This window comes from Marmota marmota, unplaced genomic scaffold (assembly GCF_001458135.2).
Source record: "Marmota marmota marmota unplaced genomic scaffold, marMar, whole genome shotgun sequence".
NCBI classification, from domain to species: Eukaryota; Metazoa; Chordata; class Mammalia; order Rodentia; family Sciuridae; genus Marmota; species Marmota marmota.
Window position 1 is genome coordinate 11,882,692 of NW_026000153.1, and position 15,219 is coordinate 11,897,910.

At 43.1% G+C, this 15,219-nt stretch overlaps 1 long non-coding RNA gene across 3 annotated transcripts; it reads right to left on the reverse strand.

The window, feature by feature from the left end:
• Positions 1-4,346: 4,346 nt before the first annotated feature.
• On the reverse strand, positions 4,347-15,213 carry LOC107146172. 3 transcript variants are annotated; one of them, XR_007341699.1, is made up of 3 exons: positions 14,749-15,176; positions 13,674-13,714; positions 4,347-9,686 (listed from the first exon to the last, which is right to left on the reverse strand). It is a non-coding gene; the product is annotated as an uncharacterized LOC107146172 (long non-coding RNA). The 3 variants fall into 3 exon arrangements; XR_007341698.1 differs by lacking the exons at positions 4,347-9,686; positions 13,674-13,714 and adding an exon at positions 12,953-13,636 and having other exon boundaries at positions 14,749-15,213; XR_001503999.2 differs by lacking the exon at positions 4,347-9,686 and having other exon boundaries at positions 12,953-13,714; positions 14,749-15,213.
• Positions 15,214-15,219: the final 6 nt, after the last annotated feature.

Here is a 15,219-nt window from a genome sequence, read left to right on the forward strand (position 1 = left end):
ATAGAGCCCATACCTCTTGCCCATTTTGAATAACTATCACATTGTGACTGCTCGCTTGAACATAGTCCCTCCTTGAATGGCAGTGGAAATGATGATCTGAGGCCCTGGCTGAACAAAAAGAATGGTTTCTTCCCAGTTTGGAGTGATGGATGGTTCATTCGTTTTCAGTAAGAGCAAGTGGTGCTGTGATGCTACCAGACCTGCTTCTTTGTATACAGATAATAGCCTTTGGAGTCAACATTAGGGCACTATGGAAATAAGGTAACTGGTCAAGAGAGGAAAGGTGTTAGGAATGGGATTTAGAAAATATGCCATTCGTGGTTGAGGGTTTGGTTCACATAAGGCCCCAGGTTCTGCCCTCAACCCTGGGGATGGGGGGAAGCCATTCTTCTTTGCAGATAATGTTGAGGTGTTTTGTTTTTGTCAGTCATTGCTGCTTATAAAGAAGCAAATTTGGTTTCCTGTAATTTGGTATTAATCCATAGAATGTTGGAAGTTGAGTGTCAGCCATTTGCAGCAGAAAGTAATGGTCAACAATTTCCTGTATTCTTTAGAAGCCTTTCAAAGTTCCATGGGAAGAATGAAGACTATTCTTGGCCTGAACATTTGCCCCATAGGGCGCTGAACCCAGCCAGCCAGCCTTGTATTACCAAAGGCGGGTCAAGTAAAAGGAGACCTTGTTCTGCTCCCAGCTCTCAAGGGGGTATCCTGAAACACTACTGGTCATACAACCTCTGTTTTAGAATCAGCGTTTATGGACCTGATAGAATCTAATGCCACTCATGCTTCCTGAAATTCTTTGGGGTAGTGACAGCAGGTAGTTGACCCCTTTGAGAGCAGAGATCTGTGACAAGTAGCAGAGGATGGGGGGCTAGCTGAGGTAGGAGGGCTAGACTCTGTCAACAAACATCTTTCTCTTCAAAGTAGACTCCACTTAGCTCCCTGACTAAGCAGGAAGTCACTAGGAGCAGCCTTTCACCCTGGTTATTTATAAGTAAAAAGCAGGACACACAATCCCCTTGGGTGAATGTCTTTATTAACTATGAAGTAGTAACTGAGTTACTCTGGCAAAGACAACTTTTTTTCTCATTTAAATCCATTGTCTTTGAATTTTGCTGGTCTCTTTCATATTTAAATACATGCTTCATTACAGGGCAGGCACAGAGAAGTTTCCTGTATTTTGAATAATCCAGGGACTTCAGCAAATTGGCAAGTGGTAGATGAATTGATGTGTACTGTGGCATGGCCCCTTGTGTTAATGTGAGCTTTTTTCCCCTGCTTTTCACAAATCAGGGAATATGTTGGGAGCAGTGGGAACTGTCAACTTTTCCTTCCCAGGGGTAAATCTGATGTGATTGTATAGATCTATATTGTGTTTTGCTTAAAAACAAATAACATTGTAATCAACATTTCAGGAACACAGTTCTTTCAGACACCAAAATGACATCCTTTATCCTCAAGTTTGCGGGGCAGAGGTTCCTGGCATTTTGATTGGCATTTTTCTCACCTGAAGCTCCACTTCCTTGATACCCAGTTAGACTCCATCCCTCAGGAGAAATGGAGTGGAGACCACTGCTGATAATTCACCTTTTGTGACTTTGATTTGGGTTATTTGGCCTGGTTACAGCTCACACCCTGAAGAGGAGATGGTCTTTCCAATTTATACTGCAAGAAATGATCTTAACTCCAAGAACTCTTCCTACTGAATGTGAATAATGTAGACAATATTCAAACTGAGAAGGACTCCTACATATCAAGGGAGATAAAAGGGAAGGGAACAAATCAGAAAAATACAGTAACAAGTGTTTGTGAAGTATCTGCATGCACTAACTAAACTCAAGAATTGTATGACATGGCCATTTTGAACCCCTTTGTAAGCAAGCAGACTAAAATTTTACTGTATGATTACATAACATTAGTTATCCATTTTTGCATAGCAAATACCCCTCAATCCTGGCAACAATAACATTATTTCAGTTTTTGCTGCTCGGGAATTGAGCAGTTTAACACGTTCTGGCTGAAGATGTTGGCCCAAGCTATAGCCAATTTACACGAGGCTGGAGGATCTGCTTCCAGGGGGCTTTCTAATGTCACTAGCAAGCTGACATTGAGGACTTAGTCCCTTGCCATGTGAACTTAAATGAGGACTGCTTGAGTGTCCTGGTAGTCAGCTTTTCTTCCAAAGAAAGTGATCCAAGAGAGTATAAGGCACAAGCTGCAATGTTCCACTCAGCTTTAAAAGACATACAATATAATTTCCCAATTTGCTCTTGCATTTGCAGCTCAGTCCCTGTTTAGTGTGGGAGGGAGCTGTACAAGAGTTCAGAATAGATGGCTGCAGCCACAACATTGTATCCATTTTTCTGGTTAACAGTTTCATAGTTTTGCACATAATGCTACAGTGAACTTTTCTATACACATCTTGGCCAAAGCAAGAGTTTCTATAGGCTTTTCTATAGAAAAGTTCCCAAATCAGCTCTTACCAAGTTTTCTGGGATGTATCATGCAGAATGTTTTATCCCCTGCCCTCTCCCCACTTATGTCAGATGTCCTCATAGACAGACCCTCAGCTCTTGGTTAACCCCAGATTTACAACCATAAAAGAGAACTTGGTCTTCCCTCTGCCACAGCACTTGATAAACCCCAGGAAAGTGTGGAGGATGGTACAGACATGGTCACTAAGAACCACATGAGCCAGACAGCACCTTCCCCCTGCCCTGCAAACTTCTCTACCCTTTGGGTTTGTGGGTAAATGAGATTCCAGTTTTGCAGCTAATATGAGCCTTTGAATCAGTTTGACTCACACCTCAAGTATCAGCTCCAGATCTAACAGGTAAGCAATCCTGGGACTTTGCCTGTGTTGGCTTGTGGCTTGTACCCCTTCTTCCCACACTCAGGCAGCCCTTGAACCTGAGCCCTCCTGAGACTCCATTTCTCTCCTTCCCTTTTCATTACCCAATCTGGGTGTAGGTTTAGGCTGGCCCCTAATCCACAGTCCCTAATCTACAGGCCATGGGTGCACCCAAAACCCAGCATACCCCCACCCCGGGGTTGGCTTTCTGCTGGTACCCACAACAGATTGTCCAATGTCCAAGAATTTTAGACTTAAATGTTGCCCAAAGTAATTTTCTTTTTAACTATTTTTGAATTATTACACTACATTCCTTCAAATGAATTTAAGGAGGGTTATCTCCAGTCCTTGAACCTGGGTTTATTAGGTGCCAATAAACCCTGTAGGTTCACTTCTTTCACCATCAAGTGGAACATCATTTTAATTTGTTCATTCCTTCATTCCATTGAATCTTCTCTTAGTATTGGGGCCATCGCAGGGTCATGGGGAAGGCGTGGTTTGCATGCGCAGGCTCTGCTCTGTGCGATGCTCCTGCCCCCACAGCAACCCACGACCTCTGAGAAAAACAGGCACAAAGCATCCTGGGGGACAAAGGGCAGGGCCACAGTCTGCAGAAAATCGGGTTCGGTCAACATCTGCAAACCTTTCTGAGGGCCAAGACAAGACTAACCCTTCAGGCTCTAGTCCCCACGTCCGAGGCGGCGCTGGACTCCGGTACCCTCTGCCGGCGCTAAAACTTCTGCTAGCCTCTTCCCCGGATGGCTCCGAGGGTAGGGCGAAACCACCGAGGTGGTGGACTCAGGCGAGCGCGCTCCTCTGCGACCCCTGGCGACCGCCGCCAGCGCAAGGGCCCGGTCTCCCGCGCCTCTCTAGCACGTGGGCTCCCCGTGTCTTGGGGACCTGCAGGGGCTTGGATCTTATCGTCTCACAGCTCCTGCCCTACTTCTCACGGGCTGCGGTTCGAGCATCATGCAGGCGGTGGCCATGGGGACAGGAGGTCCGCGCGTGCCTCCTGCACCACCCAGTCAGATTTTATTTCAGTTCAAATGTATTTCAGGACCTTAAAAATAAATATATACATTTAAGGAAGAGGTTTAAGAATATCATAAAAGAAAATGAGTGTCAAAACAGAACATATGACCAAGAATAAGGAAAACTGATAATTTTGATTCCTTAAAAGGGTAAATGTAGAATTTTCATATGACCCAGCAATTCTACTCCCAGGCTAGGTCCACAAAAAGTGAAGGCCTGGAGGGACCAGAACAGGAGACTTCACATACCTCAGCGACACCATTCACCATAGCCAAAGGGCAGTCCACCTGCCAATCGAAGGATGAGTGGATAAACAAAATGTGGTCTATCCATACAATAGAATATTATTGAGCCTTTTTTAAAAATGAGGGCCCAGCCCCATGATACATGCCTTTAATTCCAGTGACAGGGAGGCTGAGACAGAAGAATCCCAAGTTCATCAGCAACTTAGCAGACCCTGTCTCAAAATAAAAAATAAAAACAAAATAACAACAAAAAGTCCTGGGAGTAAAGCACCCCTGAGTTCAATTCCCAGTATTAAAAAAAAATGAGGGTCCATACATGTTGCAACATGCATGAACCTTGAAAATAGTATTCTAAAAGTGAAAGAAACCAGACACAAAAAAGACAATTAATGTATGATTGCACAAATGAAATATATAGAGTAGGGCTGGAGTTATAGCTCACTGGTACAGCACTCGCCTACCATTTGTGGGGCACTGGGTTCGATCATCACTACCTAAAAATAAATAAAATAAAGATACTGTGTCCATCTACAACTAAAAACATTTTTTAAGCAAAATATGTAGAGTAGGCAAATTTATAGAGATGAGGTAGATTTGAGGTTAACAAGGGCTAAAGCTGGGTAGGGAATTATTGCTTAGGCAGAGTTTCTGTTTGGGAGGATGGAAACCTTGGGGGGAAATGGTGAGGACTCTACATTGTGAATGCAATGAATGCTGCTGAATTGTACACTAAAAAACTGGTTAAAATGGCAAATTTTATCATAATAAAAAACAGTAAAAAAACAAAAAAGAACACACTAAGTTTACTCTTTGCTTCCCATTCTATCTCTGAGGCCAAGGGCAGTTGAAAGGTTTCATTGTAGGCTTGCCAGTAGAAGCCAGAGTTGAGCTGATGGCAAACCCAATAAGCTCATGGAGGGCAGCCTCCACCTGGCCTGGACACCTGACCTGGACCAGTCTGCACATCAAAGCACATTTCATACCCACCTCCCTTCATGACCCCCAAGCACATTGCCTGACACATTGCCCTGCACTGCTGAAGTCTCCAAAAATTTGAAACGGAAAAAGATTAAATTTTGAAATTAAAAAAGAAGATATTAAGTTATTATCACAGGAAACCAGGGTTTTGTTGGACTTGCACTTGTTTGCAGTTTAAAATTGTGTAATTATTGAATTGGGTGGGAGTGGGCAGTACTTATCTTTAAGGGTTTAACAGCCTATGCATCTCAATCTGCCCCCCCACCCCACCCCCTGCCTGCATATGGCTCATCCCTCTTCTTTTACCAACTTCTCACTCCCATGGGTGACTGAGAAGAGCCAGGGAGAGCAGAAGGTGGAAGCCTTCAGCCTGCCCCAGGGAAGTTTGCTGACTATGGAAAGGGGAGCAGGGCAGCCAGAGGGGACTGTGGAAGTGCTTGGGGAGGGTGGGACTGCTTCAGGGGGAAGCTGAGGGTGTGACCAGTGTGGAGGGAAGGGGCGGGAGGCAGATCACCATAGTGGCTCCCATTTGGGAAGTAGTCAAGGACAAGAGGCAGGGGCATCAGTTCCCTGGTGACTTTGAAAGAGGAAGCACTAGCCCCTTCTCAGACCCTGTCCTTGGTGGATGGAGGACCTCTCTGGAACAAGACAATCTCAGCTTGGGTTTGACAGACCCTTGTGGACAGAACTTCTGGAGTTGTGACCACACACAATGGCCTCTCACCAGAGTTATTCTGGCTCTCAAAGCCTGTTGGCACTGTGTGGCAGGAAGTCTGGTTATGGGCATAGGAGGGTGTACCCTACCTACCCACTTCTTCCCATTTAGATGGAGCGTGTGAGTCTGAAGAAAACGAGGAGGAGGTTAAGTGTGGACCCAGACTCTTGGGAGAGCTGGGAATGCATGCGCATGGGCGCCAGGGGGCAGTGCTGCTCCAGTGCCAGGCCCTTCACACAGCCCTCCTGGGCTCCAGCTGCAGGAGCCCTGGATTCCTAGGCCCTTGTTTTTGAAGTTTAAGAAGTTAAAATAAATTTTGAGAGCCATGAACTTGATGCAGATCCTTGCAGTCACAGGTGGAAAAACCTAGTCTGGGGAATAAACATGAGACCACGTTCTGCTCTCCTGCTGTCTGGTGAAAAGCACACTTTTCATCTACTCTTTGCCTCAGTTTCTCCATCTGTCAGACTGAAACGCCTCTTCCCACCTACTGCTCAAAGATCTTTTATGCAAAAAACAACAACCAATTAGAAATGATTTCCTTATGTTAGAGGCAGCTGGCCCAGCCACTAAGTCCCTCTGGTGAAGAAACAAGACAGCTAGGGTGGCAGAACCCTGACAGAGCTGTCCTTTGGAGTCATTTTCCGTAGAATGGAAACATACAGTGTAGGGGAGATGCTTCCTGCTTCTACCAGTTAACCGGGTCAAGGACACTTTAGCAGCCTCTGGGAGTCTCTCTTGTGGGTGCATCGGAGTCAGCAGTGGGGGATGGCCCATGGCTACCCATTGCTGGATGTCCAATTCCAGAGCCTTCCCTTGACCAGCAAGTTCTATGCCTCACGATAACCTGTTCCCTGAAAGTGAGACTGGTGTTTCTGGTGACTGAACTCCTTGTCAAGCTTTTCTGAAAGCACAGGGAGGCCAGCACAGGGCAAAACAACCACAGGATGAATTCCCAGAGCTTTAGCAGAGCCAGGTTTTGAATATATCCCTGGGGGAAGGGGTATGTGCAAGCAGAAGGTGCCAGAATAACCCAATGAGGCCAAGCTTGCTTGCTGAGTCATCCTTACTTTTAGCCAGAGGAAGGTTTTGCAGCTGGAATGTGACTTTCTAAAAAGCATGAGGTTATATAAAGGTCTTTTCAACCCAGAGTATTTACATAAACCTCAACTCTAAGCCACAGGTAGATGGCAGTTTTGGCTCTACTGCTTGACCCAGAGCAAGTTCCTTAACATTTTTTTTTTTTAAGTCTTATGTTCCTGATTTGGAGAATGGAGACTACTTTCTCTATCTCACAGCATTGTTGTGAAGATAAAATGTGAGTGTATCTAGCTAGCTGCCTAGCAGAGCATCAAGAGTACACTATATGCTCAATAAATATCAGTGCCACAGGATGTTGAGTGACTGATTGAGAAGGAAAAAAAAACGTCTTTTTACTTCTTAAAATCCAAAAACACTCACATGGGTCCAGGAACCCACAGCTCCTGCAGCTCCTCCAGGGGTGCTGTGCTGTGTAAGTCCTTCTGTTCATTCTTGTGGGATGAGGAAAGAGTGGGCTTATGGCTTATTAAGAAAGATTGAGGGCTGCGGCTTAGCGGTACAGCGCTTGCAGTATGTCGAGGCCCTGGGTTGGATTCTCAGCACCACTTAAATAAAAATAAAGGTATTGTGTTCAACTACAACTTATATATTTTTTTTAAAAAAAGAATGAAAGGTATTTCCCCCTTCCAGAAGACAGCTAGATTTACTGTTCCCAAAGTCTTTGGTTAATGTTTTGTTTTGTTTTGTTTCTGTGGTATTTAAGACTGAACTGAGGGCCTCGTGCATAATTAGTCAAGCACCCTACCTTTGAGCTATATCCCAGCTTCTATTCTCAAGGTCTTCATCCTATCTTGCTATGGCCAGAAAAGAAAAGTAGGTGCCTTTGTGGTTTTAAGATGAATCCCTATGATGGTACAAAGAGGCAAAACAAATGCCCTGTGTATTGGAGACTTGAAAAGGGACTGCAGCCCGAAACTGTCCTCTGTCTCCCCAGAGTCAGGGAAGAACAAGCAGAAAGCTGAGGGAAGCCGGCAAGGTAAGAGAATAAGATGGGTGCTGCTCCTTGGGGTCTGTGGAGGCCCAGGCAGGCCCCAGGTGGAGGGTGTGAGTGGCCCTGGAGCTCCCTTCTTGGTAGAGGGAGACCTGTGAATGCTGCTGAGTACCTGCCCTGACCTGGCGACCCCAGGTCTGAACACCTGGGGGACCACTTCAGAGCTCTGAGACCCCCACCATGATCCAGGGATTTTGTAGGATCCAAAGGAAGAGTGCTCAAGCATCTGATTTAAATACCTACCAGCTTCATGAGTGAAAGCTGGAACCAGTTCACAATAAACCAGAGCGGGTGACAATTGACATTATTTGCACCCTGAGGAGACTAATTCTCTGTGAGACACATGCAGAGGTAACATGGGTAACATTTGCTTAGGTCTTGGGATCTCCACAAGTCAGCACCAGGTAAAACTGCTGAAGTGCTTGTCCTCTTGTGGTTTTGGTTTTCTTGACGTGAAACTGGTAGAGGCATGAAGAGTAACGAACCGTGGCCACGCACAGCCACCAGTGAGGAAGGGCAAATGTCCACCGCTGTTCATTTGAATTACAATACGCGTGCACACACAAGGAAACCTGAGGACACATCTCAAACACACTGGGGAGGGAGAAGAGTGTGGTGACAAGTGAGAATCCATAAGCAGAAGCAAGAGAGAGCTACTTGCCCTGGCAGTGATGATGGTGTCCCAAGGTTGAGAGCATGATCCTCAACCTCCCTGCAGAGGTGGCTTGCAGAGGTGAGAGAATGGCGAGCTGTAACCGTGGAGGGTCTGTCCAGGCACCCTCAGAAACACAAGCAATGCCACAAGACTTCAGGAAGTTGTTGGGTACACAGAGAGATTTCTGCTCCTGTGCCTGCCCTGGCCTTCATTCTGAGGGTCCAAGGTTGACCTCTTTAGAGTACAGTACTTGGGTGGGTCCACACTGGCTCACCTGGTGCTTTCTCAAGTTCCCCAATCCGTGAACAACCTGTGTCTGATAGGAACTGCCTCATTGACTTCTTTCAAGATAGACATTAAAATTGAAATTTTTCTCCTTAAATGTTGACTCCTGACACATCCACATTAGGAAAACTATTTTTTTCTGTAGCCTCAACCCTATCAGACTTTGTGGGGTTTATGGAAGAACCTCAACAGAGGGCCATACGCTGGACAGTCCTGGCCACGTCTGGCTGCTGACAGTGAAGTGCTAGAGATTGTCAGTGGATTGTCCTTGTTGGAAAGCTGGGGTGTAACCGTAACTCTGGTCAACAGTGCTGGTGACACACAGCATTCTCCAAAGAAGTACATTAAGAACTTAGTGCTGTGTTCTCCAAAGAGCTTCCAGTATCTTTCTGGGAAGTGGTTGTTTATAATAATAACCAGACAGTGTAATATTTTGTACTTATGGAATTATTCTTATTGACATGGAAACATGCTAATGTCACATCTATCTAAATAACATTTAGGGAGTGCTTGTGCACAGCACACAAATGATTGGAGAGACATGCAAAAGCACCAACAAGCCACACAAAGAACCTACTAGAAAGAAATCTGGCAGGACAAATTGTTTTCTATCCCACAGCTGATTGGTTTGCTTTTCATACCTCATGGGCCAGAGGAGATCAGCCCAGGATCATGCAGAGGGAGAGGTTCATTCCTGGCAAACCACAGGGCGACTGGCTATCAGCGATTGAAGAGGTGATAGCTCCCCAGCCAGGTCGTGGGCAGGGTTTTATCTTCCCACATTCTAATGCCCCTGGCCTTAAGGTCATTTCCAACAGCCTCTGGACCCTCGTCTATGGAATAAAGAACACCAGAAGAAAACAGACATGAGGGGTATTTGAATATTTAAAAGAGTCCAAGAAATCCAGGAAGCCAGTGGGATCCTCATTTTCACCCCACAGAAGGGACCATTCTCTCCTCATGGGTGGAAAGGCTGTTGGAAGCTCTGTGGCAGGGTGCCATTACTGGTGGCCATGGGTCACTGAGCAGGGTTGGGGTCAGCCTTACCCACAAACCCTCCAGAATACCCTCATCCCATGAGGCTATGATTTTTTTTTTTAAAAGGCATTCATAAATTGTCTTAATTCTGAAAAGGGCTTGACTGAACAATAAGTTTCCCAGAATAGAATTGTAAATTACCTGTAAAGTATGAGTTCAATTTTATTTATAGCTCAACATCCAAATAGACACCTAGAAAAAAAACTTATAAGAAAATGGACTAGCATATTAAATACTTTCCTTCCCTCTGTGTGATGGCTTTAAGATAAGTTAAATTGTTTCCTTAAAAGCAGTTTTAATGAGGTGTACTTAACATTGAACTTTGTTTTCTTTTTTCCCCCTATTTTCTCTTCTGACTTTGTTTTAAGCAAACCAAAATATGAGCATTAGGATTTACTTTTAAAAATTAGGATTGAGGTTGTGGCTCAGTGGAAGAGCACTCGCCTAGCACATATAAGGCACTGGGTTCGGTCCTCAGCACCACATAAAAATGAATAAATAAAACAAAGTTATACATACATGGAATATAACTTATAAAAAAAATTAGGATTGACAAGATGTGCTGGTTCACATCTATAATCCCAGCTACTCTGGAGGGAGGATCACTTGAGTTTATGGGTTTGAGACCAGCCTGGGCAACATAAATAAAATAAAATCCCAAAATAACATAAAACAAAATCAATAACATGAAATAACAAAATAAAATAACAAAAATAAAATAAAATAATAAAATAACAGCACAAAATAAAAAAATAGTAGTATAAGAAAATGAGATTAAATGCATGCTGATTGAAAAGGAAGAAGTAAACTATCTCTATTTGAAGATGATATTATCTTGTGTATAGAAAATCCTAAAGAATCCACTAAAGAACTATTAGAACTAATAAATGAGTTAATTAAGGTACAGATTACAAGCACAATATGCAAAAAGAAATTAAATTTCTGTACATTTATGATGAAAAATTTAAAAATCAAATTAAGAAAAGCAATCTCCGTTCATAATATTATACAAAGAACAAAATACTTGGAAATAAATTTAATAAAAGAAGTATAAAACTTATCCTCTATAAACTATAAAATATTGTTGACAGATGTCAGAAGATTTAAATGAATAGACATCCCATATTCATGAATTAGAAGACTAAATGTTGAGGTGGAAATCCTTCCCAAATTGGTCTATAGATTTAACACAATCTTTGGAAGGCCCCTAGCTGGCTTCTTTGCAAAACTGAGCAAGCTTGTACTAATAGTCACATAAAGACTCAAGGGACCCAGAATAACTTAAACAGCTTTTTCCATTGAGAAGGAAGAACAGGAGCTGGGGTTGTGGCCCAGTGGTAGAACACTTACCTGGCATGTGTGAGGCACTGGGTTTGATTCTCAGCATCACATATAAATAAATAGGTAGATAGATAGGTATAATAAAGGTCCATTAATAACTAAAAACATACGTTAAAAAAAAAGTTGGAGATTCACATTCCTGATTTAAAAACCTACAAATCTGTAGTAGTCAAGATAGTATGATACTGGTATAAAGACAGACATACAGAGTAAAGGAATAGAATGGAAAATCCAGAAGTAAGTCCTTGCTTTTATAGTCAACTGATTTTCAACAAGAGTGTCAAAACAATTCAATGAGAAGAAATAGTCTTTTCAACAAATGGTGCTGGGACAACTGGATATCTAAATGCAAAAGAACTAACTTCAACTCCTAATTAACTCAAAGTGGATCAAAGACCAAAATATAAGAGATAAAACTAGAAACTCTTGAAAGAAGTCAGAGGGGTAAGTCTTCATGACCTTGGATTTGGCAATGGTTTATGAAATATGACATCAACAACACGAATAACAAAAGAAAAAATAATCTTCATCAAAATTAAAAACTTTGGTGCTTCAAAATACACTGCCCAGAAAGTGAAAGTCATTATACAGAATGGGAGAAAATACAGCATATCATATATCTGATAAAGGACCTGTATGTAAAATACATGTAACTCAATAATAAGATAAAGAACCTAATTAAAAATTAAAAAGTGGGGCTGGGGCTGGGGCTCAGCAGTAGAGTGCTCGCCTAGCACATGCAAGGCCCTGGGTTTGATCCTCAGCACCACATAAAAATGAATAAAATATATTGTGTCCAACTACAACTAAAAAATAAATATTTTAAAAAAATTAAAAACTGGACAAAGGGTGTCAGACATTTGTCTAAAGAAGATGTTCAAATGTACAAATGCATGAAAAGATGCTTAGCACTACTAAGGGAAATGCAAATCAAAACCATGAGATATCATTTCATACCTGCTGTGATGGTTTTAATCAAAAAGCCAGATAATAACAGGTGTTAGGCTATGGAGAGAGCATACATTGCTGGTAGAAATGTGAAATGGTGCATCCACTTTGGAAAATAGTCTGACAATTTCTCCAAAACGTAAAGATACAATTTGACCCAACAATTCCACTTGTTAAACGATAAACCTGGGCTCATTAAAATTTTAACAAGTTTGTTTGAGCATTCAGTGATTCATGAATTGGCATGAAGTTCAGCAAGAGGTCACAAGAAGAAACTTTTAGAGGGTGTTCAGGGAAACAGGACAAAAAATAAAGTTGATTGGTTAAAGTGGAAAGTCCCTAGTTGGAGGTTAGTTGTAGCTTTCTGATTGGCAAAGTCTCTAGTTGAAGAGTAGTTGGTGGTTTCTGATCAGTGGAACTCAAGTTTTCCTTTGCTGTTTACATTGAGTTATGTTTAAGTTAGCTTATTAAAGGAACCCAAGGTACTGGGTATGTCTCAGCCTAAGGCCTCCCAATTATTTATTTTAACACATTCCTAGGTATATACCCAAGAAAATGGAAAGCATGTGTACACAGAAAAACTTGCCCATAAACATTCATATTAGCATTATTCATAAGAGCCCAAAGGTAGAAAGAATCCAAAGTTCATTAAGTGATAGGTGAACAAAATATAATATATTCCTACAAGGGAATATTATTGTCACAGATCAATCATAGAAAACCTTGAACACACTGTGCTAAATGAAACAAATCATTTGCAAAAGACCACAGATTTCATGATTCCATTTATATGAACAGTCCACAACAGGTAAATCTATAAGGATAGAAAGAAGATTAGTGATTGTCTACCACTGGAAAGTGGTAGCTGAAGGGTGCAGGGTTCCTTTCAGGGGTGATGAAAATGTTCTAAGATTGATTATAGGATGGCCACATAACTGTGAATATACCTAAAACCATTGACTTGCACATTTCTTTCTTTTGGGGGGGGTATCGGGGATTGAACTCAGGAGCACTAGATCACTGAGCCACATCCCCATCCCTATTTTGTATTTTATTTAGAGACAGGATCTTACTGAGTTGCTTAGTGCCTTGCTTTTGCTGAGGCTGGCTCTGAACTTGAGATCCTCCTGTCTCAGCCTCCTAAGCCACTGGGATTACAGGCATGGACCACCTGGCCAGCAGACTTGCACATTTCTAAATGGATGAAGCATAAGGCAAGTAAGTATCTTGACAAAGCTGTTTACAAAAAAATTGGGGAGCTAATTACTTTAAAATAATTCATAGTGGAATTCATTAACTTCAAATTTAATAGATGCATTTAAAATGTGGTTCAATTCCTACACATTTAAGGCATGAATTGCTCGAAGAAGGGTGGATACATGTGTGGACCAATTTGACTCATGAGCTGTCTGGAGCATGGGTGCAAAAGGTGTCAATTCTTTAATTCCGTCAACCCCTGTGTATGAAAATAAAACAAAAATATAGTCACATACTCCTTCATAAGTGCCATCTCCCCAGCGGAGTGCCACAACCCCTGTGAAAAGAAAAGAAAAAAGAAAAGGTCAGGTGTGTGTCAAAAATATATTTTCAGAGATCTTTTCTAGGCAGCTCCTCAAGTTGGATTCATGCTTTTGACGCTCTCTTTTCTGCCAAGCCTTGAGCAGGACACAGGGACCTGGCTGAGCTCAGGGCCACTAAGAGTAGGCTGAGCCCCAGTCCTAGTGACAGGTTAAGTCACACCAAGGATCTAGCTTGAGGATTCCCTGAAAATTCTTTCCACTTTGCTGCTGCTTTCAGCCTCTCCTGAGGCACTGACTGGAAGTTGTCAAGCCACTTTTATAGGAAAGGTAGGGAAGAGGTGAGTCCCAGGGCCCAACCTGCCAGCACAGTACAACAAACTCGTGGTCCAGGAGGGTTTTGTAAGGAAGAAATAAGTCAGATATTTTAAACAACAGTCCAAGACTGCAGGAGGCAGGGAGACAGGCCGCTCAGACTCAAAAGTAATCACTGTGCACTGGCTTATCAGTACATCCACCCTAGAACACAGGACTCCACTGGAGGTAGTTTTAATTCCACATAACAGGGGCCAAAGGTCACACCTCTGCAACAGGGACACTTCTATTCCTCATCCACAGGATCTGGGTAGGGTTTTGCTTATTTGTTTGTAGGAGCAACATTGTTTATTTCTCCTTGAATTTAACCTGAAATCTCTTTAAGCCCCACTTGTTGGCAGTTGCTTTTTCACAAGGCTTATGGATTCAAATAGATCATACACGTGTATACCCATATCTGATCCTCCATCCACAGACTGCCGGCTCTGTCAGTGCCTTTCCTGGGCACTGAGGAATTCAGAATTGCATTTTAGAGAGGAGATGAAATTTCCGAACCTCAGATTGATCTGAATCAGACTCAGGTAGTGGGGACAAGTGTGCCACAAAGACAATGCTTTCTGTACCCAGGAGGATTCGGGAGACCTGGATTCTTAGGCCTCCCCACCACCACCCACTTCCCATTTCCCAGCAACCAGACTCACTCGGCTTTCTGTCTCTAAAACAAAGACCATCTTACCTGCCCAGCCAGCCTCACCGATCTGGGGAGGTCAGGGATACAGAAGTGCTTTGCCAGTATCACAGACAGCCTGGGCTGATCTTGAAGAAATTGCTTAATTCTTGCTACTACACTTAGATTTATAGCAGGTGTATAAACACTGTGGTCGTTTTTGTCAGCATCATTCCTCGGCTCAGAATAAAGAAAATGCATTTTGGAAGCAGAGAATGGGAAAGGCAAGTTTGGAAAATATAGAAAGGGAGGAAAAAGCATCATGGAAACATGGGGAATCAGAAGGAAATGGCCTTTCTGGAGCGCAGGGCTGAGGAGTCAGCAGGAGTAGGACAGTGAATCCCTCTTAAAGCTGGAATAAGACCTTTGATCTCAGTCCTGAATGTATCCGGCTCTGGAACTGCTTCAGCGCTGGCCAGAAGGCAGGGCACCCTCGCTGGTGATCGCTGGAGCAGGAGGAGCTTCGGGGCTGGGGGCGGG